At 43.3% G+C, this 17,951-nt stretch overlaps 1 protein-coding gene across 1 annotated transcript in view; it reads right to left on the bottom strand.

Moving 5' to 3' along the window:
• LOC311135794 (netrin receptor DCC-like) overlaps positions 1-17,951 on the bottom strand; it is a gene marked incomplete at both ends in the record, with an annotated part of 433,415 nt that overhangs the window by 61,036 nt on the left and 354,428 nt on the right. The gene's annotated exons all lie outside the window — the stretch shown is intronic.

Raw genomic sequence — 17,951 nt, 5'->3', positions numbered from 1 at the left:
AGACAGTAATGGAGAAGAAGTAGCTGGTAGCCATTTTAGCCCATAGACAGTCATGAAGAATAACTAGCTGGTAGCCATCTTTGCCCATAGACAGTAATGGAGAAGAAGTAGCTGGTAGCCATTTTAGCCCATAGACAGTCATGAAGAATAACTAGCTGGTAGCCATCTTTGCCCATAGACAGTAATGGAGAAGAAGTAGCTGGTAGCCATTTTAGCCCATAGACAGTCATGAAGAATAACTAGCTGGTAGCCATCTTTGCCCATAGACAGTAATGGAGAAGAAGTAGCTGGTAGCCATTTTAGCCCATAGACAGCCATGAAGAATAACTAGCTGGTAGCCATCTTTGCCCATAGACAGTAATGGAGAAGAAGTAGCTGGTAGCCATCTTTGCCCATAGACAGTAATGGAGAGAATTCACCTAATGTTGATGGTACTAGATAGGAGGAGAACATCGACGTCTATAGGCCTACATTATGTTCTATAGGCCTACATTATGTTCTATAGGCCTACATGATGTTATATAGGCCTACATTATGTTCTATAGGCCTACATTATGTTCTATAGGCCTACATTACATTCTATAGGCCTACATTATGTTCTATAGGCCTACATTATGTTCTATTGGCCTACATTATGTTCTATAGGCCTACATTATGTTCTATTGGCCTACATTATGTTATATAGTCCTACATTATGTTCTATAGGCCTACACTATATTCTATAGGCCTACATTACGTTCTGTAGGCCTACATTATGTTCCATAGGCCTACATTATGTTCCATAGGCCTACATTATGTTCTATTGGCCTACATTACGTTCTGTAGGCCTACATTATGTTCCATAGGCCTACATTATGTTCTATAGGCCTACATTATGTTATATAGGCCTACATTATGTTCTATAGGCCTACATTATGTTCTATAGGCCTACATTATGTTCTATAGGCCTACATTATGTTCTATTGGCCTACATTATATTCTATAGGCCTACATTATGTTCTATAGGCCTACATTATGTTCCATAGGCCTACATTATGTTCTATAGGCCTACATTATGTTATATAGGCCTACATTATGTTCTATAGGCCTACATTATGTTCTATAGGCCTACATTATGTTCCATAGGCCTACATTATGTTCTATAGGCCTACATTATGTTATATAGGCCTACATTATGTTATATAGGCCTACATTATGTTCTATAGGCCTACATTATGTTCTATAGGCCTACATTATGTTCTATTGGCCTACATTATATTCTATAGGCCTACATTATGTTCTATAGGCCTACATTATGTTCTATAAGCCTACATTATGTTCTATAGGCCTACACATGATGCACTTGTCAATGTCTATAGGGAAAAACAATCAACATATTACACCCTGTATGTGTATTTGATATCTCTATGTCTGTATATAAGTGAGGCAGGCACTAGGTAGGAATGTCTGATTTTGCCTTTATATCACAAACCAAAAAGGGACAATTGGTGTCAACACTGTGCTGGATTCAATCAAACTGGCCTTCACTGTTTATTAAGTAAATGTGATTAATCAATTACTTAATGTTCAGATGGAAACAAGTGTCAAACTAAAATAATCTTCCTGCGAAGGGAGATGATTGGTTGGTAGATTAAGCCAATGCCTTTGCACCGGGAGTTTCTCCCGGCTCTCTGTACTGGCTAACTAAGTTTTGACACGTTGGTCCACCAGACTATTCGCGAATTTGGGCGGAAGTGTCTGGGAATGAAATTATTTGACAACTGGAAAAGAGAAAGGCCCTGTGATGTAAATATTGCAATGCAGAGTGAGACCTGCGTGTGTGTGGATTGTATCCACTCTTTATTTATCTGTAATGTGCAGGTTGCTATTGCAGAGAAAATCCGACCTAATACCTATTTATATTCTAATCCAGTTGACCTTGCAAAGTGCTAGGCTACACATAGTCATGGCCTCCTTTAAAATGTCACACAGACAGAGTATTACCTTGTACTTATTTAAATTGTGGTGAAAGGTTGCAAACACTGAATAAAAAATAATAACATAAGAGGTCCTGAACTTGAATGAACCTTTAATAACTCAGCCATTTTTTGTTAACTGATTAAAAAAATTAATAAATAGCAGCTATTTAACTTCCTGTAAGAACACATTGAATACTCACCAGTTCAGCAGTTCTCTATCAATTTAGTAACATTTTCATTACAATGGGTGATTTTCAGTACAATGTGTGATCTTAAGTACAATGGGTGATTTTCATTACAGTGGGTGATTTTCATTACAGTGGGTGATTTTCAGTACAACGGGTATTCTTCAGTACAATTGGTGATCTTCAGTACAATGGGTAATTTTCAATGGGTGACCTTCATTACAATGGGTTATTTTCAATGGGTGATCTTCAGTACAATGGCTGATCTTCAATGTGTGACCTTCATTACAATGGGTGATTTTCAATGGGTGACCTTCAGTTCAATGGCTGATTTCCATGGGTGACCTTCAGTACAATGGCTGATCTTCCATGGGTGACTTTCAGTTCAATGGGTGATGGCCCCCTGTAGCTCAGTTGGTAGAGCATGGCACTTGCAACGCCAGGGTTGTGGGTTCGATTCCCACTGGGGGACAGTATGAAAAATGTATGCACTCACTAACTGTAAGTCGCTCTGGATAAGAGAGTCTGCTAAATGACTAAAATGTAAAATGTGATTTTCAGTACAATGGGTGATTTTCAATGGGTGACATTCAGTACAATGGGTGATCTTCAATGGGTGATCTTCAATGGGTGATCTTCAATGGGTGATCTTCCATGGGTGATCTTCGAGGCATGATGCACAGAAATAACACAAAATAATGGAAAAATATGCATGAATAAAAACAATGGGAACAAATGTAAAAATAAAACAAAATAAACAGAACAGCCTGCAGTTGATATTAGATATAGATAGATATATATACTCCCAGTAGATATTAGATATAGATAGATATATATACTCCCAGTAGATATTACAAATAGATAGATATATATATACTCCCGGTAGATATTAGGTATATATATATATATATATATATATATATATATATATACTCCCAGTAGATATTAGGTATAGATAGATATATATACTCCCAGTAGATATTAGGTATATATATATACTCCCAGTAGATATTAGATATAGATAGATATATATATACTCCCAGTAGATATTAGGTATAGATAGATATATATACTCCCAGTAGATATTAGGTATAGATAGATATATATACTGCCAGTAGATATTAGATATAGATAGATATATATACTCCCAGTAGATATTAGATATAGATATATATATATACTCCCAGTATATATTAGGTATAGATAGATATATATATACTCCCAGTAGATATTATATAAAGATAGATATATATATACTCCCAGTTGATATTAGATATAGATATATATATATACTCCCAGTAGATATTAGGTATGGATAGATATATATATACTCCCAGTAGATATTAGATATAGATATATATATATAATCCAAGTAGATATTATATATATATATATATAGATATATATACTCCCAGTAGATATTAGATATAGATAGATACATATACACCCAGTAGATATATATATATATATATATATATATATATATATATATATATATATATATATATATATATATATATACTCCCAGTAGATATTAGATATAGATAGATATATATACTCCCAGTAGATATTAGATATAGATAGATATATATATACTCCCAGTAGATATTAGGTATAGATAGATATATATACTACCAGTAGATATTAGATATAGATAGATATATATATACTCCCAGTAGATATTAGATATAGATAGATATATATACTCCCAGTAGATATTAGATATAGATAGATATATATACTCCAAGTAGATATTAGGTATATATATATATATATACTCCCAGTTGATATCCACATCAATAGAAGGAATTCCCCAACACCACGCCCACCCCGGAGGAACACCACGCCCACCCCGGAGGAACACAAAGGGCGGCAGGTAGCTTAGTGGTTAAGAGCGTTGTGCCAGTAAACCGAAAGGTCGCTGGTTCTAATCCCCGAGCCGACTAGGTGAAAAATCTGTCGATGTGCACTTGAGCAAGGCACTTAACCCTAATTGCTCCTGTAAGTCGCTCTGGATAAGAGCGTCTGCTAAATGACCAATTTATATTTATTTATTATTATATTATTTATCTTCCCCATTGACCCCTATTGACCCCTATTGACCCCTATTGAAAAACAGCCAACTTCTTTGTTGATTTATTATTATACAGAAATCAACAGGTGTGGCCTAACAGTGTAATGCTTCCTGGCGGGCCCTTACCCACAATGCAGAGAGAAAGAAAATAGAGAAATAACAGAAAAGTAAAACACGTAATAATAAAAGTAATAATAGATACACAACGAGTAACGATACCTTGGCTATATACACTACAGTACAAGGGGTACCAGTACCGAGTCGATGTGCAGGGGTAAGAGGTAATTGAGGTAGATATGTTCATATAACTAGGAATAAAGTGACAGATAATAAACAGTAGCAGCAGCGTATGTGATGAGTCAAAAAAAGGGTCAGTGCAGATAGTCCGGGCAGCTATTTGGTTAACTATTTAACTAATTATATAGCAGTCTTATGGCTTTGGAGTAGAAGCAGTTCAGGGTCCCCCTTGCCGTGTGGTAGCAGAGAAAACTGACACCACCTGGTATTAAGGTCTTGGATGGAAGGGAGCTCGGCCCCAGTGATGTACTGGGCCAGACGCACTACCCTTTGTAGCGCCTTGCGCTCGGGTGCCTAGCAGTTGCCATACCAAGCGGTGATGCAGCCAGTCAAGATGCTCTCAATGGTGCAGCTATAGAACTATTTAAGGATCTGAGGGCCCACCCCAAATCTTTTCAGCCTCCTGAGGTGGAAGAGGCATTGTCGTACCCTCTTCATGACTGTGTCGGTGTGTTTGGACCATGATTGATCATTAGTGATGTGGACACTGAGGAATTAGAAGCTCTCGACCCTCTGCAATACAGCCTCATCGATGTGAATGGGGGCCGTGCTCGGCCCTCTGTTTGAAGGAGAGGTTGTTGTTTTCCTGGCACCACACTGCCAGGTCTCTGACCTCCTCCCTATAGGCTGTCTCATCGTCGTCGGTGATCAGGCTTACCACCGCTGTGTCGTCGGCAAACTCAATGATGGTGTTGCAGTCGTGGGTGAACAGGGAGTACAGGAGGGCACTAAGCACGCACCCATGAGGGGCCCCTGTGTTGAGGGTCAGCATGGCAGATATGTTGTTTCCTACCCTCACCACCTGAGTGGTGTCCCGTCAGGAAGTCCAGGATCCAGTTGCCGGGGGAGGTGTTCAGTCCCAGGGTCATTAGCTTAGTGATGAGCTTGGAGGGCACTATGGTGTTGAACGCTGAGCTGTAGTCAATGAACAGCATTCTCACATAGGTGTTCCTATTGTCCAAGTGGGAAAGGGCAGTGTAGAGTGCAATAGAGATTGCGTCATCTGTGGATCTGTTGGGGCGGTATGCGAATTGGAGTGGGCCCAGGGGATCTGGGATGATGGTGTTACTGGGAGCCATGACCAGCCTTTCAAAGCATTCCACGGGTACAGATGGGAGTGCTATGGGGCGATAGTCATTTAGACAGGTTACCTAGGAGTTCTTGGGCACAGGGACTATGTGAATGTTAACCTGTTAAAAGGTCTTACTCACATCGGCTACGGAGAGTGTGATCACACAGTCGTCCCTAACAACTGGTGCTCTCATGCATGTTTCAGTGTTGCTCGCCTTGAAGCGAGCATATAAGGCATTTAGCTCGTCTGGTTGGCTCACATCACTGAGCAGCTCGCGGCTGGGTTTCCCTTTGTAATCCATGATAGTTTGCAAGCCCTGCCACATCCGATGAGCGTCAGAGCCGGTGTAGTAGGATTCAATCTTAGTCCTGTATTGACGCTTTGCCTGTTTGATGGTTCATCAGAGGGCGTAGTGGCATTTCTTCTAAGCGTCCGGGTTAGCGTCCCACTCCTTGAAAGCAGTAGCTCTAGCCTTTAGCTCAGTGCAGATGTTGCCTGTAATCAATTGCTTCTGGTTGGGTATGTACGCACGGTCACTGTTGGGACGACGTTGTCGATGCACTTATAAAAGAAGCCGGTGACTGATGTGGTAAACTCCTCAATGCCATCAGATGAGTCCCGGAACATTCCAGTCTGTGCTACCGAAACAGTCCTGTAGCTTAGCATCCGCTTCATCGGATCACTTCCGTATTGAGGTACATCCTGTTTGAGTTTTTGCTTGTAAGCAGGAATCAGGAGAATAGAGTTATGGTCAGATTAGCCAAATGGAGGGTGAGGGAGAGCTTTGTATGCGTCTCTGTGTGCGGAGTAAAGGTGATCTAGAGTTTTTTCGGCTGTAGTTAAAAATGAGGTAAGACACTGGCCACCAGGAGCACCGTCTCTGGATGAGCATTTCTTGTTTTCTTATGGCCCTCTACAGCTCGTTGAGTGTGGTCTTTGTGCCAGCTTCGGTTTTTTGGTGGTAAATAGACAGCTATGAAAAATATGGATGAAAATGTCTTGGTAAATAGTAGGGTCTACAGCTTATCATAAGGTATTCTAACTCAGGCGAGCAGAACCTCGAGACCTTCTTAATATTAGAGATCACGCACCAGCTGTTGTTAACAAAGAGACACATACCACCCGCCTTGAGCTTACCAGACACTGTTCAGCCAAGTTTCCTAGAAACATAGGATATATTACAGTTCTTCAGGTCGCGCTGAAAGGATAGTCTCGAACGGAGATCGTTCAGTTCGTTCTCCAGTTATTGTACATTTGCCAATAGAAGTGGGTAGAGGCGGAGTTTCATCAGGGTACCCACATATCGGCATCTATATCGCCGTCTCTTTCTCTTTTGAGTGTCGGGGGATTAGTAGAGGATGCCTGGTTGTTCTTTGAAAGTGCTTTCCTCTCCATCTTAAATAAGCATGCCCCATTCAAAAAATTCCGAACTAAGAACATATATAGCTCCTGGTTCACCCCAGACTTGACTGCCCTTGACCAGCACAAAAAACATCCTGTGGCGTACTGCATTAGCATAGAACAGCCCCCGCGATATGCAACTTTTCAGGGAAGTCAGGAACCAATATACACAATCAGTTAGGAAAGCAAAAGCTAGCTTTTTCAAACAGAAATTTGCATCCTGTAGCACTAACTCCAAAAAGTTTTGGGACACTGTAAAGTCCATGGAGAATAAGAGCACCTCCTCCCAGCTGCCCACTGCACTAAGGCTAGGAAACAATGTCACCACCGATAAATCTACGATAATCGAGAATTTCAATAAGCATTTTGCTAAGGCTGGCCATGCTTTCCACCTGGCTACCCCTACCCCGGCCACCAGCTCTGCCCTCCCCCCTTTCTTTCTAAAAAAAGAAAGGCCAAGTTAACAAACAGATCACCGTCCATTTCGAATCCCACTGTACCTTCTCCGCTATGCAATCTGGTTTCCGAGCTGGTCATGGGTGCACCTCAGCCACGCTAAAGGTCCTAAACGATATTATAACCGCGATAGATAAAAGACAGTACTGTGCAGCCGTCTTCATCGACCTGGCCAAGGCTTTCGACTCTGTCAATCACCGCATTCTTATTGGCAGACTAAATAGCCTTGGTTTCTAAAATGACTGCCTCGCCTGGTTCACCAACTACTTCTCAGATAGAATTCAATGTCTCAAATCGGAGGGCCTGTTGTCTGGACCTCTGGCAGTCTCTATGGGGGTGCCACAGGGTTCAAATCTCAGGCCGACTCTATTCTCTGTGTATATCAATGATGTCGCTCTTGCTGCTGGTGACTCTCAGACCCACCTCTTCGCAGACGACACCATTTTGTATACATCTGGCCCTTCATTGGACACTGTGTTAACAAACCTCCAAATGAGGTTCAATGCCATACAACACTCCTTCAGTAGCCTCCAACTGCTCTTAAACGCTAGTAAAACTAAATGCATGCTCTTCAATCAAACGCTGCTTGCACCCTCCTGCCCGACTAGAATCACTACTCTCGGCGGGTCTGACTTAGAATATGTGGACAACTACAAATACCTAGGTGTCTGGTTAGACCGTGAACTCTCCTTCCAGACTCACATTAAGCATCTCCAATCCATCTCTAAATCTAGAATCGGCTTCCTATTCCGCAACAAAGCCTCCTTCACTCATGCTGCCAAACATGCCCTCGTAAAACTGACTATCCTACCGATCCTTGACTTCGGCGGGATGTTGTCTATCACAGTGCCATCCGTTTTGTCACCAAAGCCCCATATACAGTGGGGAGAACAAGTATTTGATACACTGCCGATTTTGCAGGTTTTCCTACTTACAAAGCATGTAGAGGTCTGTAATTTTTATCATAGGTACACTTCAACTGTGAGAGACGGAATCTTAAAACAAAAATCCAGAAAATCAAATTTTTAAGTAATTCATTTGCATTTTATTGCATGACATAAGTATTTGATCACCTACCAACCAGTAAGAATTCCGGCTCTCACAGACCTGTTAGTTTTCCTGTTCTCCACTCATTACCTGTATTAACTGCACCTGTTTGAACTCGTTACCTGTATAAAAGACACCTGTCCACACACTCAATCAAACAGACTCCAACCTCTCCACAATGGCCAAGACCAGAGAGCTGTGTAAGGACATCAGGGATAAAATTGTAGACCTGCACAAGGCTGGGATGGGCTACAGGACAATAGGCAAGCAGCTTGGTGAGAAGGCAACAACTTTTGGCGCAATTATTAGAAAATGGAAGAAGTTCAAGATGATGGTCAATCACCCTCGGTCTGGGGCTCCACGCAAGATCTCACCTCGTGGGGCATCAATGATCATGAGGAAGGTGAGGGATCAGCCCAGAACTACACGGCAGGTCCTGGTCAATGACCTGAAGAGAGATGGGACCACAGTCTCAAAGAAAACCATTAGTAACACACTACGCCATCATGGATCCTGCAGCGCACGCAAGGTCCCCCTGCTCAAGCCAGCGCATGTCCAGGCCCATCTGAAGTTTGCCAATGACCATCTGGATGATCCAGAGGAGGAATGGGAAAAGGTCATGTGGTCTGATGAGACAAAAATAGAGCTTTTTGGTCGAAACTCCACTCGCTGTGTTTGGAGGAAGAAGAAGGATGAGTACAACCCCAAGAACACCATTCCAACCGTGAAGCATGGAGGTGGAAACATCATTCTTTGGGGATGCTTTTCTGCAAAGGGGACAGGACGACTGCACCGTATTGAGGGGAGGATGGATGGGGCCATGTATCGCGAGATCTTGGCCAACAACCTCCTTCCCTCAGTAAGAGCATTGAAGATGGGTCGTGGCTGGGTCTTCCAGCATGACAACGACCCGAAACACACAGCCAGGGCAACTAAGGAGTGGCTCCGTAAGAAGCATCTCAAGGTCCTGGAGTGGCCTAGCAAGTCTCCAGACCTGAACCCAATAGAAAATCTTTGGAGGGAGCTGAAAGTCCGTATTGCCCAGCGACAGCCCCGAAACCTGAAGGATCTGGAGAAGGTCTGTATGGAAGAGTGGGCCAAAATCCCTGCTGCAGTGTGTGCAAACCTGGTCAAGACCTACAGGAAATGTATGATCTCTGTAATTGCAAACAAAGGTTTCTGTACCAAATATTAAGTTCTGCTTTTCTGATGTATCAAATACTTATGTCATGCAATAAAATGCAAATTAATTACTTAAAAATCATACAATTTGATTTTCTGGATTTTTGTTTTAGATTCTGTCTCTCACGGTTGAAGTGTACCTATGATAAAAATTACAGACCTCTACGTGCTTTGTAAGTAGGAAAACCTGCAAAATCCCCACTGTACTACCCACCTTTTACATTTTAGTAATTTAGCAGACACTCTTATCCAGAGCGACTTACAGTTAGTGAGTGCATACATTTTTCACCATTGTCACCTGTACGCTCTCGTTGGCTGGCCCTCACTACATATTCGTCGCCAAACCCACTGGCTCCAGGTCATCTATAAATCACTGCTAGGCAAATCCCCGCCTTATCTTAGCTCATTGGTCACCATAGCAACACCCACCCGTAGTATGCGCTCCAGCAGGTATATCTCACTGGTCATCCCCAAAGCCAACACCTCCTTTGGCCGCCATTCCTTCCAGTTATCTGCTGCCAATGACTGGAACGAACTGCAAAAAAAATCTCTGAAGCTGGAGACTCTTATCTCCCTCACTAACTTTAAGCATCAGTTGTCAGAGCACCTTACCGATCACTGCACCTGTACACAGCCCATTCTGAAATTAGCCCACCCAACTACCTCATCCCCATATTGTTATTTATTTTGCTCATTTGCATCCCAGTATATATATAAAAATAAAAAAAACAAGCCTGACGTGCCCCATGTGGAGTTGGTTGCTCATTTTGAACACCACAGTGCGTCTCATTGGCTGAGCTGGTAAATCAGATATGCTCACACCATTCTGTTGTTCCTAACAGGCCTAGCAGGGGCCTAACACTGGACAGCTACTTTAAATGTAGTTTTAAAAACAAACAAACAAGAAGAATATTGCGTTTGAGAAAAAGGTCAAGTTTTCTGCTGTGAGCCAATGGGTTAACCAAGAAAACCACGGGTTGTTTTTACCCCAAGGCGGCTGGGGTCGCGACATTCTATCTAAAACCGACTGGTAGTATTGCTCAGGGGCTTATGGTTTATCTTGTCTAAGGATTTATTCATAGCTGTTGGTTTGGCCTCTGCTTCCCTCACTCAATCACACACACACACACACACACACACTGCTTCAGTGCTGAAAACCAAACACTGGAGACACAGGCTTCATCCAAAATGGCACCCAATTCCCTATAGTGCATTACTTCTGACCAGGGCCCATAGGGTTCTAATTGGGACAAAGTGAAATCCTTGGGCAGGCTGGTGAGTAAAATGTGGAGGGTTTGGGGAATAACACGCCCCCTACTGGGACTCACACCTGCTGCCATCTCTGTTGCCAATGACGACCACGGTCCACTACACACACTTCTGATAGCCGGCTGCACCCCCCGCTACGCACACGTACAGTACCAGTCAAAAGTTTGGACACACCTACTCATTCCAGGGTTTTTCTTTATTTTTTGTTGTACACAGAGGATATTTATGCAGAATTCTGCATGCAGAGTCTCAATTTGGTGTTTGTCCCATTTTGTGAATTCTTGGTTAGTGAGCGGACCCCAGACCTCACAACCATAAAGGGCAATGGGTTCTATAACTGAATCAAGTATTTTTAGCCAGATACTAATTGGTATGTCGAATTGTATGCTCCTTTTGAAGGCATAGAAGGCCCTTCTTGCCTTGTCTCTCAGATCATTCACAGCTTTGTGGAAGTTACAGTGGTCAGATAGTCTGCCACCATGTACTGTCTGTTTAGAGCCAAATAGCAGTGAGGTTTACTTAGATTTTCTGTGGTGTCTTTCCAATAGGTGATATGTTTTTTTTTTTTTTTTTTTGGGTTGAGTGCTGTCCTGAGGCTTTGTGGGGTTGGTAGGGGTTAGCGAACTGAGCCTCAGAACCAGATGTCTGAGGGGACTCTTTTCTATGGTCAACTCATGGCCTTTGAGGTCTTTGTAATCGTAGGAGTGGCTCTTTTTTGGGGATATTAATCATTAGAGGGAATTGTCCTAATTCTGCTCTGCGTGCGTCGTTTGGAGTTTTTCTCTGTACTCTGAGGAGGCTCTTACAGAAATCCGCATGCAGGGTTGCAGTTGGGTGTTTGTCCCGTTTGTCCAGTTCTTGTTTAGGTAAGCGGACCCCACACTACACTCAAATATAGTGCTATTGGTTCTATTACTGATTGTTTTTATTGATTGTTCTATTATTAGCATAGAGAGACCCTGCTTGCTTCGCCTTTCAGTTCATTCACGGCCAGGTTGAAGTTCCCTGTGGAGCAGATTTTTGTTGATCACAATTTGATGTGTGTGTGCGTGTGTGTGTGTGTGTGTGTGTGTGTGTGTGTGTGTGTGTGTGTGTTTGCGTGTGCGTGTGCGTGTTCGTGTGCGTGTGTGTCTGTGTGTGCGTGCGTGCGTGCGTGCGTGCGTGCGTGCGTGTGTGTGTGTGTGTGTGTGTGTGTGTGTGTGTGTGTGTGTGTGTGTGTGTGTGTTTGTGTGTGTTTGTGTACAGTAACAGTCACCTAATGATTCAAGGGATTTTCTTATTTTATTACTATTTTCTACATTGTAGAATAATAATGACGACATCAAAACTATGAAATAACTTACACTGTTAGCGCATAGATTAACGTGCTCTAGCATTTAGTTTTTGCAGTCTGTATTTGTAACAGTGTAAGGTATAAATATTTCACATGGCAATTGGCGTTTTCACGTCACCTTGGAGAAAATGTTGTTCATTTGCTACCGGCCTAAAAACATCGCTATGGGAAAGCAAGGCTGATGATGACTGAAGTCTAATGATAAACATGACATATCCTTCATAACTACAGTGAATATGTTTAATTTATGACATCACTGTTGTCAGATTGACAGGTCTCATAACCAGTGTTTGGGGGGGGGGGGGGGGGGGGGGGTACTGTCACGCCCTGACTCAGGGGACTCTTATATGTTGAGTCAGGGTGTGTATATTCTGTGTGTGTATATTCTAATGTTGTCATTCTAGTATGTGTAGTTCTATGTTGGCCGGTGTGGTTCCCGATCAGAGGCAGCTGTCGCTCGTTGTCTCTGATTGGGGACCATACTTAGGCAGCCTATTGGCACAGTCTAGTTGGGGGATCTTGTTCCGTGTAAGGTATGTTGTGTGTTCTACCTTGGACTTCACGGTTCGTTTCGGTTGTTGTTTTGTCGTTGTGTTTCTAAGTTAATAAACATGTACGTATATCACGCTGCGCCTTGGTCCGTCCCGTCATTCAACGAACGTGACAATAATGAGGACATATCAGCTTATTGACAGGTCTCATCAGCAGCGTTTGGCCATACTGAGGACATATCAGCTTATTGACAGGTCTCATCAGCAGCGTTTGGCCATACTGAGGATATATCAGCTTATTGACAGGTCTCATCAGCAGCGTTTGGCCATACTGAGGACATATCAGCTTATTGACAGGTCTCAGCGTTTGGCCATACTGAGGATATATCAGCTTATTGACAGGTCTCATCAGCAGCGTTTGGCCATACTGAGGACATATCAGCAACAGGTGTATGGGAGAGGATGAGGAGGAGGAGGAGGAGGGCTGGAAGAAGCCTTTCTCCCTCCACTGCCAGTTTAGACACAGCCTTTCTCTATAGACCTAGCATGCTGCGTTGCAATGTCACACAGAGAGAGAGGCACGTGCACGCACACGCACACGCACACACACACACACTCAGTCTTACGCAGCTAACCTTGTGGGGACATACAATTCAGTCCCATTCAAAATCCTATTTTCCCTAACCCCTAACCCTAACCCTTACCCTAACCTTAACCGTAACCCAAAAACCTAACCTTAACCCTAACCCTAAAACGAACCCTATCTCCTAACCCTAATTCTAACCCTAACACTAATTATAACCTTAAACGCTAAACCTCCTAGAAATAGCATTTGACCTTGTGGGGACCAACAAAATGTCCCCAGTTGGTCTACTACTCTAGCAGGGACTTCTGGTCCCCACAAGTATAGTTAAACACACACAAACACACACACACACACACACACACACACACACACACACACACACACACACACACACACACACACACACACACACACACACACACACACACACACACACACACACAGCTAAGTAAACAAGCGTCAATCCAATCTGAAGATTGTTTGCTCTCGTCCTACAGCAGAGTAATCACATTCTGTGTTTGTTTATGAATCCCATGTGCATCGCTGCACTACACAGCAATTCTGCTGCAGGAGAGTATTGATGTGTGTATTTGTGTCACTGTGTATGTGAGTGTCTGTTTCTTGTTATAATAAAAACCTTTCTTTACTATGTGTTTTACCTTCTGTTCCAGTGTAACAGCTATATCCTACCAGGTTACTGAAGGCTGTTTAACAGCTGTATCCTACCAGGTTACTGAAGGCTGTTTAACAGCTGTATCCTACCAGGTTACTGAAGGCTGTTTAACAGCTGTATCCTACCAGGTTACTGAAGGCTGTTTAACAGCTGTATCCTACCAGGTTACTGAAGGCTGTGTAACAGCTGTATCCTACCAGGTTACTGAAGGCTGTTTAACAGCTATATCCTACCAGGTTACTGAAGGCTGTTTAACAGCTGTATCCTACCAGGTTACTGAAGGCCGTTTAACAGCTGTATCCTACCAGGTTACTGAAGGCTGTTTAACAGCTCTATCCTACCAGGTTACTGAAGGCTGTGTAACAGCTGTATCCTACCAGGTTACTGAAGGCTGTTTAACAGCTCTATCCTACCAGGTTACTGAAGGTTGTGTAACAGCTGTATCCTACCAGCCATAAGAAGACAACTCATACACACAGTACATTAAGTTGACATGTGGTTAATTAATATTCACGCCAATCACAATTATGTTGGCCTCAATACTATTCTACTGTCTAGGGAGGAGGATGTGAATAGTGAATACGTTTTAACACACAGAATTCTCAGGTTTTTCGACCAGAATGGGGAAATTGATTGTGTCCCAAATGACACCCTATTGGGCCCTGTTCAAATGTAGTGTGCTAAATAGGGGCTTGGGTGTCATTTGGGATGCAAAAACAGACTAAGATTATAGCAATTGCTGGTATTTGGTGTGTTACATTCAAGCAGGTGTCCATGTGAATACAGGATAGGAGAAGCAGCTGTAGACGCATGCATAAGCACACGCAGACAGCAGAGCCACACACTATCTAACCCTCATCCATCTATCTTACCCTCATCCATCTATCTAACCCTCATCCATCTATCTAACCCTCATCCATCTATCTAACCCTCATCCATCTATCTAACCCTCATCCATCTATCTAACCCTCATCCATCTATCTTACCCTCATCCATCTATCTAACCCTCATCCATCTATCTAACCCTCATCCATCTATCTAACCCTCATCCATCTATCTAACCCTCATCCATCTATCTTACCCTCATCCATCTATCTAACCCTCATCCATCTATCTAACCCTCATCCATCTATCTAACCCTCATCCATCTATCTAACCCTCATCCATCTATCTAACCCTCATCCATCTATCTAACCCTCATCCATCTCATGAATCCATCAGCTTCCCTAAACTACATTACAGAGATGTACAGGTAACTGACAAAATAAAGGAAACACCAACATAAAGTGTCGTAGCTCTTTCCTGTTGTCAAATGACCTAGTGTCCTCATGGGTGGACTGTTATTAATATTTTTCATAATTTTGTAATTAATAAACACTTTTTTTTAAATACCTGACGAAAATCCGGTGTTTCTATGTCAAACATTTTTGCTATATTTCAGTCTTCTGTGATGTATATAAAGTGTAATATTGGGATGCAAACTCAAAATTAATACATAATCTGCCATGTTTTAAGTCATGCCCCCCTCTGTCCTTGACTTTTCCTAAATAAGTGTATAACACACTGTCGTTAGAATCTTAACATCACAAACAGAACTGGAGTTACAACCGGTTTTATGAGGGCATGTCATTTTTTGAATGGTTTCCCCCATTGCCCCTCCTTCTCCCAACAGTAGGGTCTGCTCCCCTCCTCCTCCCAACAGTAGGGCCTGCTCCCCTCCTCCTCCCAACAGTAGGGTCTGCTCCCCTCCTCCTCCCAACAGTAGGGTCTGCTCCCCTCCTCCTCCCAACAGTAGGGCCTGCACCGCTCCTTCTCCCAACAGTAGGGTCTGCTCCCCTCCTCCTCCCAACAGTAGGGTCTGCTCCCCTCCTCCTCCCAACAGTAGGGTCTGCTCCCCTCCTCCTCCCAACAGTAGGGTCTGCTCCCCTCCTCCTCCCAACAGTAGGGTCTGCTCCCCTCCTCCTCCCAACAGTAGGGCCTGCACCGCTCCTTCTCCCAACAGTAGGGCCTGCTCCCCTCCTCCTCCCAACAGTAGGGTCTGCTCCCCTCCTCCTCCCAACAGTAGGGTCTGCTCCCCTCCTCCTCCCAACAGTAGGGTCTGCTCCCCTCCTCCTCCCAACAGTAGGGTCTGCTCCCCTCCTCCTCCCAACAGTAGGGTCTGCTCCCCTCCTCCTCCCAACAGTAGGGTCTGCTCCCCTCCTCCTCCCAACAGTAGGGTCTGCTCCCCTCCTCCTCCCAACAGTAGGGTCTGCTCCCCTCCTCCTCCCAACAGTAGGGTCTGCTCCCCTCCTCCTCCCAACAGTAGGGTCTGCTCCCCTCCTCCTCCCAACAGTAGGGTCTGCTCCCCTCCTCCTCCCAACAGTAGGGTCTGCTCCCCTCCTTCTCCCAACAGTAGGGTCTGCTCCCCTCCTCCTCCCAACAGTAGGGTCTGCTCCGCTCCTCCTCCCAACAGTAGGGTCCGCTCCGCTCCTTCTTCCGACAGTTGAAAGTGCAGCGCCCAGCTGATAATCACCCCTGATAATTGGCTCGAAACGGAACCAAAACAATACCGAAACTAATTTCACACACATAACAACGGATAAAATAAATGAAGTAAAGTATGATGGGGGAGAAAGAAGGAGAATGGGTGAGTTGATGAGCGGGGGGGGAAACGGACAACGCATAATTATGTAATCACCAATTGTGAATGAAGAACAGGGCGGGCCATTCTATTGTATTGATCTATTCTAATTATAATCTTAAAATGGCATGTACCCTATTTCAGTCCACCGACTCACAGCAGTCTTATCAGTCTCCTCTGGCCTATTTGGAGTAGGCTTCACAGTGAGAGCGTGCATAATTGTTAAATGCTGAACAGCTTTAAAATATCTGGGGAAATATCCACATGGGGGCAGCAGGTGATGTGGTGACGAGGCTTCTGGAACCTTCCGTTGACAAGGGGAGAAACGTCACCATGGACAACTTCTTCACTTCACTGTCAGCACAAAATAAAAGGCACCTGCACAGACGTTGTACTCCACAACGGTGCTGAAAAATGACACAACAAAGACAAAACCAGAGACTATTACGCACCACAACCAAACAAAGGTACGTCAAAGTCTGTCAAGCAAGGGAAAGTTATGAAAATTGTATCAACTGTTAGGACAAAGGATAACAGCTAAATGAAATCCAACTGATGCCATTGCGTGAAGACAAGTTAACATAAATTTACTATTTTTGACTGCTCTCGTATCAACACTTACAGTATATTCATTATATTGCCATTATTATATTTATTATATTTATTTTTATGTTCCCCTTAACCCTACCACCCCTCCCCTAATTGGAGTAAACTCTACCACCCCTCCCCTAATTGGAGTAAACTCTACCACCCCTCCCCTAATTGGAGTAAACTCTACCACCCCTCCCCTAATTGGAGTAAACTAATGGACAACAACACTTAGGCTTTCTACTTCCAGCTTATACAGTACCAGTAAAAAGTTTAGACATGTACTCATTCAAGGGTTTTTCTTTATTTTTTACTATTTTCTACATTGTAGAATAATAGTGAAGACATCAAAACGATGAAATGACACATATGGAATCATGTAGTAACCAAAGAAGTGTTAAACAAATCAGTGGTAGCCATGCTGGTTAAGTTTGCCCTTGAATTCTAAATCCATCACAGACACAGTGTCACCAGCAAAGCACCCCCACACCATCACACCACCTCCTCCATGCTTCACGGTGGGAACCACACATGCGGAGATCATCCGTTCACCTACTCTGCGTCTCACAAAGACACGATGGATGGAATGAAAAATCTCAAATTTGGACTCATCAGACCAAAGGACAGATTTCCACCGGTCTAATGTCCATTGCTCGTGTTTCTTGGTGTCCTTTAGTAGTGGTTTCTTTGCAGCAATTTGACCATGAAGGCCTGATTAA

The sequence above is a fragment of the Coregonus lavaretus genome (assembly GCF_964263955.1).
Source record: "Coregonus lavaretus genome assembly, chromosome: 10".
In the NCBI taxonomy this organism is placed as follows: Eukaryota; Metazoa; Chordata; class Actinopteri; order Salmoniformes; family Salmonidae; genus Coregonus; species Coregonus lavaretus.
The sequence above is the reverse complement of the archived record's forward strand: the minus strand, read 5'-3'. Positions and strand labels throughout refer to the sequence as shown.